At 50.0% G+C, this 20,101-nt stretch overlaps 1 pseudogene; it reads right to left on the reverse strand.

The window, feature by feature from the left end:
* The window catches only part of LOC135509237 (sodium channel protein type 4 subunit alpha-like), a 121,623-nt pseudogene extending 102,614 nt beyond the window's left edge, over window positions 1–19,009 (reverse strand).
* Between the last annotated feature and the right edge of the window lie 1,092 nt (window positions 19,010–20,101).

Raw genomic sequence — 20,101 nt, forward strand, 5'->3', positions numbered from 1 at the left:
GGCCAGGGACCAAGAGGCCTGATCTACGACTCTGTTAAGACTCTGGCCAGGGACAGAGAGGCCTGATCTACGACTCGGTTAAGACTCTGGCCATGGACCAAGAGGCCTGATCTACGACTCTGTTAAGACTCTGTCCAGGGACCAAGAGGCCTGATCTACGACTCTGTTAAGACTCTGGACAGGGACAGAGAGGCCTGATCTGCGACTCTGTAAAGACTCTGGCCAGGGACCAAGAGGCCTGATCTACGACTCTGTAAAGACTCTGGCCAGGGATCAAGAGGCCTAATCTACGACTCTGTTAAGACTCTGGCCAGGGACAGAGAGGCCTGATCTACGACTCGGTTAAGACTCTGGCCATGGACCAAGAGGCCTGATCTACGACTCTGTTAAGACTCTGGCCAGGGACCAAGAGGCCTGATCTACGACTCTGTTAAGACTCTGGACAGGGACAGAGAGGCCTGATCTACGACTCTGTAAAGACTCTGGCCAGGGACCAAGAGGCCTGATATACGACTCTGTAAAGACTCTGGCCAGGGACCAAGAGGCCTGATCTACGACTCTGTAAAGACTCTGGCCAGGGACCAAGAGGCCTGATATACGACTCTGTAAAGACTCTGGCCAGGGACCAAGAGGCCTGATCTACGACTCTGTAAAGACTCTGGCCAGGGACCAAGAGGCCTGATCTACGACTCTGTAAAGACTCTGGCCAGGGACCAAGAGGCCTGATCTACGACTCTGTAAAGACTCTGGCCAGGGACCAAGAGGCCTGATCTACGACTCTGTAAAGACTCTGGCCAGGGACCAAGAGGCCTGATATACGACTCTGTAAAGACTCTGGCCAGGGACCAAGAGGCCTGATCTACGACTCTGTAAAGACTCTGGCCAGGGACCAAGAGGCCTGATCTACGACTCTGTAAAGACTCTGGCCAGGGACCAAGAGGCCTGATCTACGACTCTGTAAAGACTCTGGCCAGGGACCAAGAGGCCTGATCTACGACTCTGTAAAGACTCTGGCCAGGGACCAAGAGGCCTGATATACGACTCTGTAAAGACTCTGGCCAGGGACCAAGAGGCCTGATCTACGACTCTGTTAAGACTCTGGCCAGGGACCAAGAGGCCTGATCTACGACTCTGTTAAGACTCTGGCCAGGGACCAAGAGGCCTGATCTACGACTCTGTTAAGACTCTGGACAGGGACAGAGAGGCCTGATCTACGACTCTGTAAAGATTCTGGCCAGGGACAGAAAGGACTGATCTATGACTCTGTTAAGACTCTGGTGAGGGGAAGAGACGCCTGATCTACGACTCTGTAAACATTGGTCAGGAACAGAGATGCTTGACCCTTAGTTCATCCCATAACACTGCCTGGCTCAGGGGTCAGAGGTCAGATGAGGTGTAGGATCTCCTCTCACAGCACATGGAGGAGACTACTAAATGTCAACAGGACATTTCATGAAAAACCTAATATTGTTAGATTTAGGGGTTATCAATATTATTTTGGAGAAAGAGAAGTTGAATCATAGTGCAAAGAAAAGCAATGTGTGTTGTGGTCTCTGGTGGGCAGGTATGTGTTGTGGTCTCTGGTGGATAGGTATGTGTTGTGGTCTCTGGTGGGCAGGTATGTGTTGTGGTCTCTGGTGGGCAGGTATGTGTTGTGGTCTCTGGTGGACAGGTATGTGTTGTGGTCTCTGGTGGACAGGTATGTGTTGTGGTCTCTGGTGGGCAGGTATGTGTTGTGGTCTCTGGTGGGCAGGTATGTGTTGTGTTCTCTGGTGGGCAGGTATGAGTTGTGGTCTCTGGTGGGCAGGTATGAGTTGTGGTCTCTGGTGGGCAGGTATGAGTTGTGGTCTCTGGTGGGCAGGTATGTGTTGTGGTCTCTGGTGGGCAGGTATGAGTTGTGGTCTCTGGTGGGCAGGTAAGTGTTGTGGTCTATGGTGGGCAGGTATGTGTTGTGGTCTCTGGTGGGCAGGTATGTGTTGTGGTCTCTGGTGGACAGGTATGTGTTGTGGTCTCTGGTGGGCAGGTATGTATTGTGGTCTCTGGTGGGCAGGAATGTGTTGTGTTCTCTGGTGGGCAGGTATGAGTTGTGGTCTCTGGTGGGCAGGTATGTATTGTGGTCTCTGGTGGGCAGGAATGTGTTGTGTTCTCTGGTGGGCAGGTATGAGTTGTGGTCTCTGGTGGACAGGTATGTGTTGTGGTCTTCCTGACGGGCCGACCCCCCAGGCGATGAGGGTAGGAAACATCACATCTGTCACGCTGACCATCAACACAGGGGTGTGTGCTTAGTCCCTTCCTGTACTCGTAGTTCACACACGACTGCGTGGCCCGAGCATGACTCCAACACCATCATCAAGTTTGCTGACAATACGAAAGTGGTAGGACTGATCACCGACAACGATGACACAGCCTATAGGGGGTGAGGTCAGAGAGCAACAACCTCTCCCTTAACGTCAGCAAGACAACGGAGCTGATCGTGGACTACAGGAAACGGAGGGGCGAGCACACCACAATCCACATTGACGGGGCTGTAGTGGAGTGGATCAAGAGCTTGAAGTTCCTCGGTGTCCACATCACTGAGGAATTAACATGGTCCACACACACCAACACAGTTGTGAAGAGGGCACGACAGCACCTCTTCCCCCTCAGTAGACTGAAAAGATTTGGCATGGGCACTCAGATACTAAAAAATGTATACAGCTGCACCACTGCATCACCTCTTGGTACGGAAATTGCAAGGCACCCGAATGCAAGGTGCTACTGTCATGTCTTGTTATGTCTGTTCCTGTCCTTTCTCTTCACTCTGTCTCTCTCTGCTGGTCTTTTTAGGTTACCTTCTCTGTCTCTCATTCTTCAGCTGTTCTACATCTCCCCTAACTAGCTCATTCACTCTTTCCCACCTGTTCTCTCTTCCCCCTCTGATTAGGTCTCTATTTCTCTCTCTGTTCCTGCTACTTTCAGTGTCTGATTCTTGTTTGTGTTTTTGATGCCAGAAGCAAGCTGTCGTCTCGTTTGCTTCCACCTTGTCCTATCCTGTCGGAGTCTGCCTGGCAGGTGCATCCTGCACTATACTAACGTTCTTTTTGTTCCGTTGACAACGTTGGAAGAGGATTTATGCCATTTCTGTTTTTCATTAAAGAACTCTGTTTTCTGTTAAAACCGCTTTTGGGTCTTCACTCAAGTTCATAACAGAAGAATCAGACCAAGAATGGACCCAGCGGCTCCGGACCCTTTTCACTCCGCCGTCGAGATCCAGGGAGCGATGCTAGGCAGACACGAGGAGGAATTGTCTGCTGCTCGACATGCCGTTGAGACCCTGGCCGTCCAAGTCTCCGACCTCACAAGACAGGTTCACCAACTCCACCTCGATCCACCGCCCACTTCCAGGGTTTCCGAGTCTCCGGAGCCCAGGATCAACAACCCGCCGTGTTACTCTGGGGAGCCCACTGAGTGCCGCTCATTCCTCACTCAGTGTGATGTGGTGTTCTCTCTCCAGCCCAACACTTACTCCAGGAGCGCAGCCCGCATCGCCTACGTCATTTCTCTCCTTACCGGACGGGCGCGTGAGTGGGGCACGGCAATCTGGGAGGCGAGGGCTGAGTGTATTAACCAGTATCAGGACTTTAAGGAGGAGATGATACGGGTTTTTGACCGTTCTGTTTTTGGGGAGGAGGCTTCCAGGGCCCTGTCTTCCCTATGTCAGGGGAATCGATCCATAACGGATTATTCTATTGAGTTTCGCACTCTCGCTGCCTCTAGTGACTGGAACGAGCCGGCTTTGCTCGCTCGTTTTCTGGAGGGTCTCCTCGTCGAGGTTAAGGATGAGATCCTCTCCCGGGAGGTTCCTTCCAGTCTGGACTCCTTAATAGCTCTCGCTATTCGCATAGAGCGACGGTTTGATCTTCGTCGCCGAGCTCGTGGAAAGGAGCTCGCGTTCTCCGTTGCTCCCCTCTCCACATCACTGCCACCTGCCGCATCACTGCCACCCTCCTCCGCCGGCTCGGATGCTGAGCCTATGCAGCTGGGGGTATCCGCATCTCGGCCAAGGAGAAGGAACGGAGAATCACCAATCGCCTCTGTCTCTACTGCGGCTCCGCTGGTCATTTTGTCACCTCATGTCCAGTAAAAGCCAGAGCTCATCAGTAAGAGGAGGGCTACTGGTGAGCGCAACTACTCAGGCCTCTCCTTCTGGATCACGCACTACCTTTCCGGTCCATCTCCGCTGGCCCGGTTCATCTGCTTCCTGCAGTGCCTTGATAGACTCTGGGGCGGAGGGCTGTTTTATGGACGAGACCTGGGCTCGGGAACATGACATTCCTCTCAGACAGTTAGGGGAGCCCACGGCCTTGTTCGCTTTAGATGGTAGTTCTCTCCCCAAGATTCAGCGTGAGACGCTGCCTTTAACCCTCACTGTCTCTGGTAATCATAGCGAAACCATTTCTTTTTAAATTTTTCGTTCACCTTTTACACCTGTTGTTTTGGGTCATCCCTGGCTAGTGCGCCATAACCCTTCTATTAATTGGTCTAGTAATACTATCCTATCCTGGAATGTTTCTTGTCATGTGACCTGTTTAATGTCTGCTATCCCTCCTGTTTCCTCTGTCTCTTCTTCACAGGAGGAGCCTGGCGATTTGACAGGGGTGCCGGAGGAGTATCACGATCTGCGCACGGTGTTCAGTCGTTCCAAGGCCACTTCTCTCCCTCCACACCGGTCGTATGACTGTAGTATTGATCTCCTTCCGGGAACTACTCCCCCCGGGGTAGATTATACTCTCTGTCGGCTCCCCGAACGTAAGGCTCTCGAGGATTATTTGTCTGTTTCGCTCGACGCCGGTACCATAGTCTCCTCCTCCTCTCCCGCCGGAGCGGGGTTTTTTTTTGTTCAGAAGAAGGACGGGTCCCTGCGCCCATGCGTGGATTATCGAGGGCTGAATGACATAACAGTTAAGAATCGTTATCCGCTTCCTCTTATGTCTTCGGCCTTCGAGATCCTGCAGGGAGCCAGGTTTTTCACCAAATTGGACCTTCGTAACGCCTACCATCTCGTGCGCATCAGGGAGGGGGACGAGTGGAAGACGGCGTTTAACACTCCGTTAGGGCACTTTGAATACCGGGTTCTTCCTTTCGGCCTCGTTAACGCTCCAGCTGTCTTTCAGGCACTAGTTAACGACGTCCTGAGAGACATGCTGAACATTTTTGTTTTCGTTTACATGGACGATATCCTGATTTTTTCACCGTCTCTCTCGATTCATGTTCAGCACGTGCGACGCGTCCTCCAGCGCCTTTTGGAGAACTGTCTTTATGTGAAGGCTGAGAAGTGCATTTTTCATGCCGCCTCTGTCCCTTTTCTCGGTTCCGTTATTTCCGCTGAGGGCATTAAGATGGATCCCGCTAAGGTCCAGGCTGTCATTGATTGGCCCGTTCCTAAGTCACGCGTCGAGCTGCAGCGCTTTCTGGGCTTCGCTAATTTCTATCGTCGTTTCATCCGTAATTTCGGTCAGGTGGCAGCTCCCCTCACAGCCCTTACTTCTGTTAAGACGTGCTTTAAGTGGTCCGTTTCCGCCCAGGGAGCTTTTGATCTTCTTAAGAATCGTTTTACATCCGCTCCTATTCTTGTAACACCTGACATCTCTAGACAGTTTGTTGTTGAGGTTGACGCGTCAGAGGTGGGCGTGGGAGCCATTCTTTCTCAGCGCTCTCTCTCTGACGGCAAGGTCCATCCTTGCGCGTTTTTCTCTCATCGCTTATCGCCGTCAGAACGTAACTATGATGTTGGTAATCGCGAACTGCTCGCCATCCGCTTAGCCCTAGGCGAATGGCGACAGTGGTTGGAGGGGGCGACCGTTCCTTTTGTCGTTTGGACTGACCATAGGAACCTTGAGTACATCCGTTCAGCCAAACGACTTAATGCGCGTCAGGCTCGTTGGGCTCTGTTTTTCGCTCGTTTCGAGTTTGTTATTTCTTATCGTCCGGGCTCAAAAACACCAAGCCTGATGCTTTATCTCGTCTCTTCAGTTCTTCTGAGGTCTCCTCCGACCCCGAGGGGATTCTCCCTGAGGGGCGTGTTGTCGGGTTGACTGTCTGGGGAATTGAGAGGCAGGTAAAGCAAGCACTCGCTCACACTCCGTCGCCGCGAGCTTGTCCTAGGAACCTTCTGTTCGTTCCCGTTCCTACTCGTCCGGCCGTTCTTCAGTGGGCCCACTCTGCCAAGTTAGCCGGCCACCCCGGCGTTCGGGGTACGCTCGCTTCCATTCGCCAGCGTTTCTGGTGGCCCACTCGGGAACGTGACGCGCGTCGATTTGTCGCCGCTTGTTCGGTCTGCGCGCAGACTAAATCTGGGAACTCTCCTCCTGCCAGCCGTCTCAGACCGCTTCCCATTCCCTCTCGACCGTGGTCTCACATCGCTTTAGATTTTATCACCGGACTGCCTTCATCAGCGGGGAAGACAGTTATTCTTACGGTTGTCGATAGATTCTCTAAGGCGGCTCATTTCATTCCTCTCGCTAAGCTCCCTTCTGCTAAGGAGACGGCTCAGATCATTATCGAGAATGTTTTTCGAATTCATGGCCTTCCGTCTGACGTCGTTTCCGACAGAGGCCCGCAGTTCACGTCTCAATTTTGGAGGGAGTTTTGCCGTTTGATTGGGGCTTCCGTCAGTCTCTCGTCCGGCTTTCATCCCCAGTCTAACGGTCAAGCCGAACGGGCCAATCAGACTGTTGGTCGCATTTTACGCAGTCTTTCTTTTCGTAACCCTGCGTCTTGGTCAGAACAGCTCCCCTGGGCAGAGTACGCCCACAACTCGCTTCCTTCGTCTGCTACCGGTCTATCTCCTTTTCAGAGTAGCCTCGGGTACCAGCCTCCGCTGTTCTCATCTCAGCTCGCCGAGTCCTGCGTCCCCTCCGCTCAGGCTTTTGTCCAGCGTTGCGAGCGCACCTGGAAGGGGGTCAGGTCGGCACTTTGCCGTAATAGGGCGCAGACTGTGAGGGCCGCTAATAAGCGTAGGACCAAGAGTCCTAGATATTGTTGCGGTCAGAGAGTATGGCTCTCCACTCAGAACCTTCCCCTTAAGACAGCTTCTCGCAAGTTGGCCCCGCGGTTCATTGGTCCGTTCCGTATTTCTCAGGTCATTAATCCTGTCGCAGTGAGACTTCTTCTCCCGCGCTATCTTCGTCGCGTTCACCCGGTCTTCCATGTCTCCTGTGTTAAGCCCGTTCTTCGCGCCCCGCTCGTCCCTCCCCCCCCATCCTTGTCGAGGGCGCACCCATCTACAGGGTTCGTAAGATTTTGGACATGCGCCCTCGGGGCCGTGGTCATCAGTACCTAGTGGATTGGGAGGGGTACGGTCCTGAGGAGAGGAGTTGGGTTCCCTCTCAGGACGTGCTGGACCGTTCGCTGATCGATGATTTCCTCCGTTGCCGCCAGGTTTCCTCCTCGAGTGCGCCAGGAGGCGCTCGGTGAGTGGGGGGTACTGTCATGTCTTGTTATGTCTGTTCCTGTCCTTTCTCTTCACTCTGTCTCTCTCTGCTGGTCTTTTTAGGTTACCTTCTCTGTCTCTCATTCTTCAGCTGTTCTACATCTCCCCTAACTAGCTCATTCACTCTTTCCCACCTGTTCTCTCTTCCCCCTCTGATTAGGTCTCTATTTCTCTCTCTGTTCCTGCTACTTTCAGTGTCTGATTCTTGTTTGTGTTTTTGATGCCAGAAGCAAGCTGTCGTCTCGTTTGCTTCCACCTTGTCCTATCCTGTCGGAGTCTGCCTGGCAGGTGCATCCTGCACTATACTAACGTTCTTTTTGTTCCGTTGACAACGTTGGAAGAGGATTTATGCCATTCCTGTTTTTCATTAAAGAACTCTGTTTTCTGTTAAAACCGCTTTTGGGTCTTCACTCAAGTTCATAACAGCTACAGAAGGTAGTGAATACAGCCCAGTACATCACGGGGGCCGAGCTCCCTGCCATCCAGGACCTCTATACCAGGCGGTGTCAGAGGAAGCCCCCAAGCCATAGACTATTCTCTCTGCTACCACACGGCAAGCGGTACCAGCGGGCCAAGCCTGGAACCAACAGGACCCTGAACAGCTTCTAAGCCCAAGCCATGAGACTGCTAAACAAGACTGATAAATAGCTCATCAAATGGCTACCCGGACTACCTGCCTTGACCCTGTTTTAACAGTCCCTTCATTTGGATAGTCTGGGATTTCCATCTGTTGACGCTATACAGATGGTCATACTATCAACAACATATCTGTTGATAAGCAACTCTTTGCTAAGGTTACGGTTAGGACTCTATCCCCCACACACTGGACTCTACCCCCACACACTGGACTCTACCCCCACACACTGGACTCTATCCCCCACACACTGGACTCTATCCCCCACACACTGGACTCTACCCACCACACACTGGACTCTATCCCCCACACACTGGACTCTACCCACCACACACTGGACTCTATCCCCCACACACTGGACTCTACCCACCACACACTGGACTCTATCCCCCACACACTGGACTCTATCCCCCACACACTGGACTCTACCCCTCACACTGGACTCTACCCCACACACTGGACTATCCCCACACACTGGACTCTATCCCCCACACACTGGACTCTATCCCCCACACACTGGACTCTATCCCCCACACACTGGACTCTACCCACCACACACTGGACTCTATCCCCCACACACTGGACTCTACCCCTCACACTGGACTCTACCCCACAATCTGGACTCTATCCCCACACACTGGACTCTATCCCCCACACACTGGACTCTATCCCCAACACACTGGAATATACCCCCACACACTGGACTCTACCCCCACACACTGGAATCTACCCCCACACACTGGACTCTACCCCCACAAACTGGACTCTACCAACCACAAACTGGACTCTACCCCCACACACTGGACTCTACCCCCACACACTGGACTCTACCCCCACACACTGGAATATACCCCCACACACTGGACTCTACCCCTCACACACTGGACTCTACCCCCACACACTGGACTCTACCCCCACACACTGGACTCTACCCCCACACACTGGACTCTATCCCCCACACACTGGACTCTACCCCCACACACTGGACTCTATCCCCCACACACTGGACTCTAACCCCCACACACTGGACTCTAACCCCCACACACTGGACTCTAACCCCCACACACTGGACTCTACCCACCACACACTGGACTCTACCCACCACACACTGGACTCTACCCACCACACACTGGACTCTACCCACCACACACTGGACTCTACCCCCCACACACTGGACTCTATCCCACACACACTGGACTCTATCCCACACACACTGGACTCTACCCCAACACACTGGACTCTACCCCCACACACTGGACTCTACCCCCACACACTGGACTCTACCCCCACACACTGGACTCTATCCCCACACTGGACTCTACCCCCACACTGGACTCTACCCCCACACGTTGGACTCTACCCCTCACACTGGACTCTACCCCCCTCACACTGGACTCTACCCCCCACACTGGACTCTACCCCCCACACACTGGACTCTACCCCCCACACACTGGACTCTACCCCCACACACTGGACTCTACCCCCCACACACTGGACTCTACCCATATACACATACTTACAATGACACCCCAACACACACTACATACGGCCACACACACATAACACGCACGCACGCACGCACGCACACACACACACACACACACACACACACACACACACACACACACACACACACACACACACACACACACACACACACACACACACACACACACACACACACACATACTGCTGCTACTGTGTACTATCTATCCTGTTGTCTAGTCACTTTACCTCTACCTACAGTATAGTGCTGTTACTGTCTATTATCTATCCTTTATCCCTACCTACAGTATACTGCTGTTACTGTCTATTATCTATCCTTTACCTCTATCTACAGTATAGTGCTGTTACTGTCTATTATCTATCCTTTACCTCTACCTACATGTATATAGCTACCTCAATTACCTCATACCCCTGCACATCGACTCAGTACTGGTACTCCCTGTATATAACCATGTTATTACCTCATATCCCTGCACAATGACTCAGTACTGGTACTTCCTGTATATAACCATGTTATTACCTGGTACTTCCTGTATATAACCATGTTATAATCACTCATTATTGTTATTCATTATTCACTGTGTATTCATTCACTTCTCGTGTCACTATTTCAAATGTATATGTACTTCTTGTATCTTTAACTCTGCATTGTTGGGAAGGGCCTCTGAGGAAGTGTTTCACTGTTAGTCTATATTTGTTGCACCAGTGAGTGAGAATTCTGTACCCCCACAGAATACAGTAATATACTGTATTTTAGGAATTCTACAAACGTTGTCCTGAAACTCTACAGTAACTTAACTGGCCAATTGCTGCCAGTGATTTACTGTAATTCAGAATGCAGTACCATACCACATTCCAAAACTCTTTTGACCACGAGTGGTTTGTTTCTTGTGTATTAATATATTTTGAGGCATGTCTTGTAAGAGGCTATATATGTTGCATCCTTTAGTGAGTGTCCTTGTACTAATTTAATATGTGGTGGTAGTTCCCTAACAATTAAATATAAGGGGACAGATAAGAGTGACAGCAGGTCTCAAACCTTTAATGGCTGAGTGGCGAGCCACTTCCTTTTGATTTGGTTGGCCCTGGAGTCACAATCAAATCAAACTTTATTCATCACATGCGCCGAATACAACAAGTGTAGACTTTACCGTGAAATGGTTTACTTACAGGCCCTTAACCAACAGTGCAGTTCAAGAAGGAGAAAATATTTACCAAGTAGACTAAAATAAAAAATAATAATAAAAAGTAACACAATAACAATAACAATAACTGAGGCTATATACAGAGTATTACGGTACAGAGTCAGTGTGGAGGCTATATACAGGGTATTACGGTACAGAGTCAGTGTGGAGGCTATATACAGGGTATTACGGTACAGAGTCAGTGTGGAGGCTATATACAGGGTATTACGGTACAGAGTCAGTGTGGAGGCTATATACAGGGTATTACGGTACAGAGTCAGTGTGGGAGGCTTTATACAGGGTATTACGGTACAGAGTCAGTGTGGAGGTTATATACAGGGTATTACGGTACAGAGTCAGTGTGGAGGCTATATACAGGGTATTACGGTACAGAGTCAGTGTGGAGGCTATATACAGGGTATTACGGTACAGAGTCAGTGTGGAGGCTATATACAGGGGGAACCGGTACAGAGTCAATGTGGAGGCTATATACAGGGGGTACCGGTACTGAGTCAGTGTGGAGGCTATATACAGAGGGTACCGGTACAGAGTCAGTGTGGAGGCTATATACAGGGGGTACCGGTACAGAGTCAGTGTGGAGGCTATATACAGGGGGTACTGGTACAGAGTCAATGTGGAGGCTATATACAGAGGAACCGGTAAAGAGTCAGTGTGGAGGCTATATACAAGGGAACCGGTAAAGAGTCAGTGTGGAGGCTATATACAGGGGAACCGGTACAGAGTCAATGTGGAGACTATATACAGAGGAACCGGTACTGAGTCAGTGTGGAGGCTATATACAGGGGAACCGGTAAAGAGTCAGTGTGGAGGCTATATACAGGGGAACCGGTACAGAGTCAATGTGGAGACTATATACAGAGGAACCGGTACAGAGTCAATGTGGAGGCTATATACAGGGTATTACGGTACAGAGTCAGTGTGGAGGCTATATACAGGGTATTACGGTACAGAGTCAGTGTGGAGGCTATATACAGGGTATTACGGTACAGAGTCAATGTGGAGGCTATATACAGGGTATTACGGTACAGAGTCAGTGTGGAGGCTATATACAGGGTATTACGGTACAGAGTCAGTGTGGAGGCTATATACAGAGGAACCGGTACAGAGTCAATGTGGAGGCTATATACAGGGGAACCGGTACAGAGTCAATGTGGAGGCTATATACAGGGGTACCGGTACAGAGTCAGTGTGGAGGCTATATACAGGGGGTACCGGTACTGAGTCAATGTGGAGGCTATATACAGAGGAACCGGTACAGAGTCAGTGTGGAGGCTATATGGAGACTATATACAGGGGAACCGGTACTGAGTCAGTGTGGAGGCTATATACAGGGGGAACCGGTACAGAGTCAATGTGGAGACTATATACAGGGGAACCGGTACTGAGTCAGTGTGGAGGCTATATACAGGGTATTACGGTACAGAGTCAATGTGGAGGCTATATACAAGGTATTACGGTACAGAGTCAATGTGGAGGCTATATACAGAGGAACCGGTACAGAGTCAATGTGGAGGCTATATACAGGGTATTACGGTACAGAGTCAATGTGGAGGCTATATACAGGGTATTACGGTACAGAGTCAATGTGGAGGCTATATACAGAGGAACCGGTACAGAGTCAATGTGGAGGCTATATGCAGGGTATTACGGTACAGAGTCAATGTGGAGGCTATATACAGGGGGTACCGGTACAGAGTCAATGTGGAGGCTATATACAGGGTATTACGGTACAGAGTCAATGTGGAGGCTATATACAGGGTATTACGGTACAGAGTCAATGTGGAGGCTATATACAGGGGGTACCGGTAGAGAGTCAATGTGGAGGCTATATACAGAGGAACCGGTACAGAGTCAATGTGGAGGCTATATACAGGGGGTACCGGTACAGAGTCAATGTGGAGGCTATATACAGGGGGGTACCGGTACAGAGTCAATGTGGAGGCTATATACAGGGGTGCTGGTACAGAGTCAATGTGGAGGCTATATACAGGGGGTACCGGTACAGAGTCAATGTGGAGGCTGTATACAGGGGGTACCGGTACAGAGTCAGTGTGGAGGCTATATACAGGGGGTACCGGTACAGAGTCAATGTGGAGGCTATATACAGGGGGTACCGGTACAGAGTCAATGTGGAGGCTATATACAGGGGGTCCCGGTACAGAGTCAATGTGGAGGCTATATACAGGGGGTACCGGTACAGAGTCAGTGTGGAGGCTATATACAGGGGAACCGGTACAGAGTCAATGTGGAGGCTATATACAGGGGGTACCGGTACAGAGTCAATGTGGAGGCTATATACAGGGGGTACCGGTACAGAGTCAATGTGGAGGCTATATACAGGGGGTAACGGTACAGAGTCAATGTGGAGGCTAAATACAGGGGGTACCGGTACAGAGTCAGTGTGGAGGCTATATACAGGGGGGTACCGGTACAGAGTCAATGTGGAGGCTATATACAGGGGGTACCGGTACAGAGTCAATGTGGAGGCTATATACAAGGTATTACGGTACAGAGTCAATGTGGAGGCTATATACAGAGGAACCGGTACAGAGTCAATGTGGAGGCTATATACAGGGTATTACGGTACAGAGTCAATGTGGAGGCTATATACAGGGTATTACGGTACAGAGTCAATGTGGAGGCTATATACAGAGGAACCGGTACAGAGTCAATGTGGAGGCTATATACAGGGTATTACGGTACAGAGGCAATGTGGAGGCTATATACAGGGGGGTACCGGTACAGAGTCAATGTGGAGGCTATATACAGGGTATTACGGTACAGAGCCAATGTGGAGGCTATATACAGGGTATTACGGTACAGAGTCAATGTGGAGGCTATATACAGGGGGTACCGGTAGAGAGTCAATGTGGAGGCTATATACAGAGGAACCGGTACAGAGTCAATGTGGAGGCTATATACAGGGGGGTACCGGTACAGAGTCAATGTGGAGGCTATATACAGGGTATTACGGTACAGAGTCAATGTGGAGGCTATATACAGGGTATTACGGTACAGAGTCAATGTGGAGGCTATATACAGGGGGTACCGGTAGAGAGTCAATGTGGAGGCTATATACAGAGGAACCGGTACAGAGTCAATGTGGAGGCTATATACAGGGGGTACCGGTACAGAGTCAATGTGGAGGCTATATACAGGGGGTACCGGTACAGAGTCAATGTGGAGGCTATATACAGGGGGTGCTGGTACAGAGTCAATGTGGAGGCTATATACAGGGGGTACCGGTACAGAGTCAATGTGGAGGCTGTATACAGGGGGTACCGGTACAGAGTCAGTGTGGAGGCTATATACAGGGGGGTACCGGTACAGAGTCAATGTGGAGGCTATATACAGGGGGTACCGGTACAGAGTCAATGTGGAGGCTATATACAGGGGGGTACCGGTACAGAGTCAATGTGGAGGCTATATACAGGGGGTACCGGTACAGAGTCAGTGTGGAGGCTATATACAGGGGAACCGGTACAGAGTCAATGTGGAGGCTATATACAGGGGGTACCGGTACAGAGTCAATGTGGAGGCTATATACAGGGGGGTACCGGTACAGAGTCCATGTGGAGGCTATATACAGGGGGGTAACGGTACAGAGTCAATGTGGAGGCTAAATACAGGGGGTACCGGTACAGAGTCAGTGTGGAGGCTATATACAGGGGGGTACCGGTACAGAGTCAATGTGGAGGCTATATACAGGGGGTACCGGTACAGAGTCAATGTGGAGGCTATATACAAGGTATTACGGTACAGAGTCAATGTGGAGGCTATATACAGAGGAACCGGTACAGAGTCAATGTGGAGGCTATATACAGGGTATTACGGTACAGAGTCAATGTGGAGGCTATATACAGGGGGTACCGGTACAGAGTCAATGTGGAGGCTATATACAGGGGGTACCGGTACAGAGTCAATGTGGAGGCTATATACAGGGTATTACGGTACAGAGTCAATGTGGAGGCTATATACAGGGGGGTACCGGTAGAGAGTCAATGTGGAGGCTATATACAGAGGAACCGGTACAGAGTCAATGTGGAGGCTATATACAGGGGGGTACCGGTACAGAGTCAATGTGGAGGCTATATACAGGGGGGTACCGGTACAGAGTCAATGTGGAGGCTATATACAGGGGGTGCTGGTACAGAGTCAATGTGGAGGCTATATACAGGGGGGTACCGGTACAGAGTCAATGTGGAGGCTGTATACAGGGGGTACCGGTACAGAGTCAGTGTGGAGGCTATATACAGGGGGTACCGGTACAGAGTCAATGTGGAGGCTATATACAGGGGGTACCGGTACAGAGTCAATGTGGAGGCTATATACAGGGGGGTACCGGTACAGAGTCAATGTGGAGGCTATATACAGGGGGTACCGGTACAGAGTCAGTGTGGAGGCTATATACAGGGGAACCGGTACAGAGTCAATGTGGAGGCTATATACAGGGGGTACCGGTACAGAGTCAATGTGGAGGCTATATACAGGGGGTACCGGTACAGAGTCAATGTGGAGGCTATATACAGGGGGTAACGGTACAGAGTCAATGTGGAGGCTAAATACAGGGGGTACCGGTACAGAGTCAGTGTGGAGGCTATATACAGGGGGTACCGGTACAGAGTCAATGTGGAGGCTATATACAGGGGGTACCGGTACAGAGTCAATGTGGAGGCTATATACAGGGGGTACCGGTACAGAGTCAATGTGGAGGCTATATACAGGGGGTACCGGTACAGAGTCAATGTGGAGGCTATATACAGGGGGTACTGGTACAGAGTCAATGTGGAGGCTATATACAGGGGGTACCGGTACAGAGTCAATGTGGAGGCTATATACAGGGGGTACCGGTACAGAGTCAATGTGGAGGCTATATACAGGGGGGTACCGGTACAGAGTCAATGTGGAGGCTATATACAGGGGGGTACCGGTACAGAGTCAGTGTGGAGGCTATATACAGGGGGTACCGGTACAGAGTCAATGTGGAGGCTATATACAGGGGGTACCGGTACAGAGTCAATGTGGAGGCTATATACAAGGTATTACGGTACAGAGTCAATGTGGAGGCTATATACAGAGGAACCGGTACAGAGTCAATGTGGAGGCTATATACAGGGTATTACGGTACAGAGTCAATGTGGAGGCTATATACAGGGTATTACGGTACAGAGTCAATGTGGAGGCTATATACAGAGGAACCGGTACAGAGTCAATGTGGAGGCTATATACAGGGTATTACGGTACAGAGTCAATGTGGAGGCTATATACAGGGGGTACCGGTACAGAGTCAATGTGGAGGCTATATACAGGGTATTACGGTACAGAGTCAATGTGGAGGCTATATACAGGGTATTACGGTACAGAGTCAATGTGGAGGCTATATACAGGGGGGTACCGGTAGAGAGTCAATGTGGAGGCTATATACAGAGGAACCGGTACAGAGTCAATGTGGAGGCTATATACAGGGGGGTACCGGTACAGAGTCAATGTGGAGGCTATATACAGGGTATTACGGTACAGAGTCAATGTGGAGGCTATATACAGGGTATTACGGTACAGAGTCAATGTGGAGGCTATATACAGGGGGGTACCGGTAGAGAGTCAATGTGGAGGCTATATACAGAGGAACCGGTACAGAGTCAATGTGGAGGCTATATACAGGGGGGTACCGGTACAGAGTCAATGTGGAGGCTATATACAGGGGGGTACCGGTACAGAGTCAATGTGGAGGCTATATACAGGGGGTACCGGTACAGAGTCAATGTGGAGGCTATATACAGGGGGTACCGGTACAGAGTCAGTGTGGAGGCTATATACAGGGGAACCGGTACAGAGTCAATGTGGAGGCTATATACAGGGGGTACCGGTACAGAGTCAATGTGGAGGCTATATACAGGGGGTACCGGTACAGAGTCAATGTGGAGGCTATATACAGGGGGTAACGGTACAGAGTCAATGTGGAGGCTAAATACAGGGGGTACCGGTACAGAGTCAATGTGGAGGCTATATACAGGGGGTACCGGTACAGAGTCAATGTGGAGGCTATATACAGGGGGTACCGGTACAGAGTCAATGTGGAGGCTATATACAAGGTATTACGGTACAGAGTCAATGTGGAGGCTATATACAGAGGAACCGGTACAGAGTCAATGTGGAGGCTATATACAGGGTATTACGGTACAGAGTCAATGTGGAGGCTATATACAGGGGGTACCGGTACAGAGTCAATGTGGAGGCTATATACAGGGGGTACCGGTACAGAGTCAATGTGGAGGCTATATACAGGGTATTACGGTACAGAGTCAATGTGGAGGCTATATACAGGGGGTACCGGTAGAGAGTCAATGTGGAGGCTATATACAGAGGAACCGGTACAGAGTCAATGTGGAGGCTATATACAGGGGGGTACCGGTACAGAGTCAATGTGGAGGCTATATACAGGGGGTACCGGTACAGAGTCAATGTGGAGGCTATATACAGGGGGTACCGGTACAGAGTCAATGTGGAGACTATATACAGGGGGTACCGGTACAGAGTCAATGTGGAGGCTATATACAGGGGGTACCGGTACAGAGTCAATGTGGAGGCTATATACAGGTGGTACCGGTACAGAGTCAATGTGGAGACTATATACAGGGGGTACCGTTACAGAGTCAATGTGGAGGCTATATACAGGGGGTACCGTTACAGAGTCAATGTGGAGGCTATATACAGGGGGTACCGGTACAGAGTCAATGTGGAGGCTATATACAGGGGGTACCGGTACAGAGTCAATGTGGAGACTATATACAGGGGGTACCGGTACAGAGTCAATGTGGAGGCTATATACAGGGGGTACCGGTACAGAGTCAATGTGGAGGCTATATACAGGGGGTACCGGTACAGAGTCAATGTGGAGGCTATATACAGGGGATACCGGTACAGAGTCAATGTGGAGGCTATATACAGGGGGTACCGGTACAGAGTCAATGTGGAGGCTACATACAGGGGGTACCGGTAGAGAGTCAATGTGCGGGGGTACAGGTTAGTAATGAGACTATATACAGGGGGCACCGGTACCGAGTCAGTGTGTGGGGGTACAGGTTAGTTGGGTCACGGGCAGTTTGTTAAGGCGTAACGAGCAAGTGATATAAAACGCAGAAAATCAGTGGGTAAATTGTAATATATTATTAGATATTCACTATTAGTAATTACTGGATTGTATTATCAATGATAAAAAGTACTGTATTGCTGTTTTGCTATGTATTTACTGCAGCATAGTGTAAATGATGGTGCATTGTGGGGAGAAATATTATTGGAGGAGAAAGAATCAGTGGCTCATTAACATATTTTAAGGCGTGCCTTGTAAATGTCTATATTTGTTGCACCCGTTAGTGAGAGTCCTGTACTAATTTAAGTGATATGTGATGGTGGTAGTTCCCTAACAATTAAATATAGGGGACAGGTCAGAGCGACAGCAGGTCTTAAACCTTGTAAAGGTCCATTTGATCTGTTTGCCTTTGTAATCACATCCCGTTTGAAAGTCTTTGATAAGTCCTCTAGAAGCACCTACTGGTCATTAATGTAATGTGCATACAACAACCTGATGAGCTCTAATCCCTTGTAATTACAGTAAAATACTGTAGAAATACATTTTATTACAGTTTAATGGCGACTTTTACTGTATTTTACTGTGTTTAATTGTTCTGATCTATCATGTTTCCATGAATATATCAGTATTGTATCGGCACCATCATAGAGAGTCAGAGTGGAAGACGGTTCATCATAAACTCTGGAACGGAGCGGACGGAATGGCATCAAACTATGTGTTTGATGTATTTGATACCATTCCACTCATTCCGCTCCAGCCCGTCCTCCACCATTAATGTGCCACCAACCTCCTGTACCCCTTCCCCCCCCTCCCTCACAGCCCACACCCCTACCTACCCTCTGATTCTTGAAGTAGAAGGGATCGATGTCATCCAGAGGTACCCCAACCAGTCCTGGGGGAATGTCACCAAAGATGCGTGGAAGTTGTTTGCCAGCCTCCAGGTCGGGCCTGGGCATGGGCAGCTCCACGTTGCCCAGATCCTCCTGGTAATCCTTGGCGTTCTTGGCCTGCTCCTCGGCAATCCGCTGCTCGATGGCGGCCAGGGATTCGCGAGTGAACCTGCGCAAGCCATCAGGACCCGTTGGTAACAGCATGGCTGCCATCTTTTCATCCTGATTATCCTGTACTAGAATTTACTTACAGCTGTTGATACAGGTGGAGGTGGGGAAGACAGACGCCAGAGAGGGACAGAGAGGGAGAGAGAGGATGAGAGAGAGGGTGAGAGAATGGGTTAGACAGAGCCAGAGAGGGAGAGAGAGAGAGATGAGAGAGAGGGTGAGAGAATGGGTTAGACAGAGCCAGATAGGGAGAGAGAGAGAGGGAGATAGAGAGGGAGAGAGAGGGTGAGAGAGGGTGAGAGAGGGAGAGAGGGAGAAAGAGAGAGAGAGGATGAGAGAGAGGGTGAGAGAGAGGGTGAGAGAATGGGTTAGACAGAGCCAGAGAGGGAGAGAGAGAGAGATAGAGGAAAGAGAGAGAGAGGGTGAGAGAGGGTGAGAGAAAGAACAAAACACCATTGTAAATACACCGATATTTATATTCATTTATTTTCCCTTTTGTACTTTGAAAACAATATAAATATATGTTTCCCATGTCAACAAATCCCTTAAATTGAATTGAATTAAAAGAGAGAGAGAGAGAGAGAGAGGAGGTGAGAGAGAGAGAGAGAGAAGGTGAGAGAGATAGAGGGCGAGAGAGCGAGCAGGTGAGAGAGAGAGGGTGAGAGAGAGAGAGAGAGAGAGAGAGAGAGAGAGAGAGAGAGAGAGGGGGTTAAAGAGAGAGAGAGGGGGGTTAAAGAGAGAGAGAGTGTTAAAGAGAGAGAGAAGGTGAGAGAGAGAGAGGGCGAGAGAGCGAGCGGGTGAGAGAGAGAGGGTGAGAGAGAGAGGGTGAGAGAGAGAGAGAGAGATAGAGGGTTAAAGAGAGAGAGGGTTAGAGAGAGAGGGTGAGAGAGAAAAAGAGTGAGAGAGATAGAGAGAGAGAGACTACAAAGTAGCAGGTTAGCATAATTATCATAGCAGGTTAGGAGAATTAAGTTATGGTTAGGAAAGGCTTAAGGTTAGCTAAAAAAAAAATATATATATATAATTTACTTTTGACGTCAATTTGACATAAACTGTATTCTATCTAGCCATGGCCCTCCATGATGCATGGATTACAACCGCCAACCCTGACCCTTGACCTCTGCTGATGCAACTGTA

Source organism: Oncorhynchus masou, chromosome 3 (genome assembly GCF_036934945.1).
Source record: "Oncorhynchus masou masou isolate Uvic2021 chromosome 3, UVic_Omas_1.1, whole genome shotgun sequence".
Taxonomy (NCBI): Eukaryota; Metazoa; Chordata; class Actinopteri; order Salmoniformes; family Salmonidae; genus Oncorhynchus; species Oncorhynchus masou.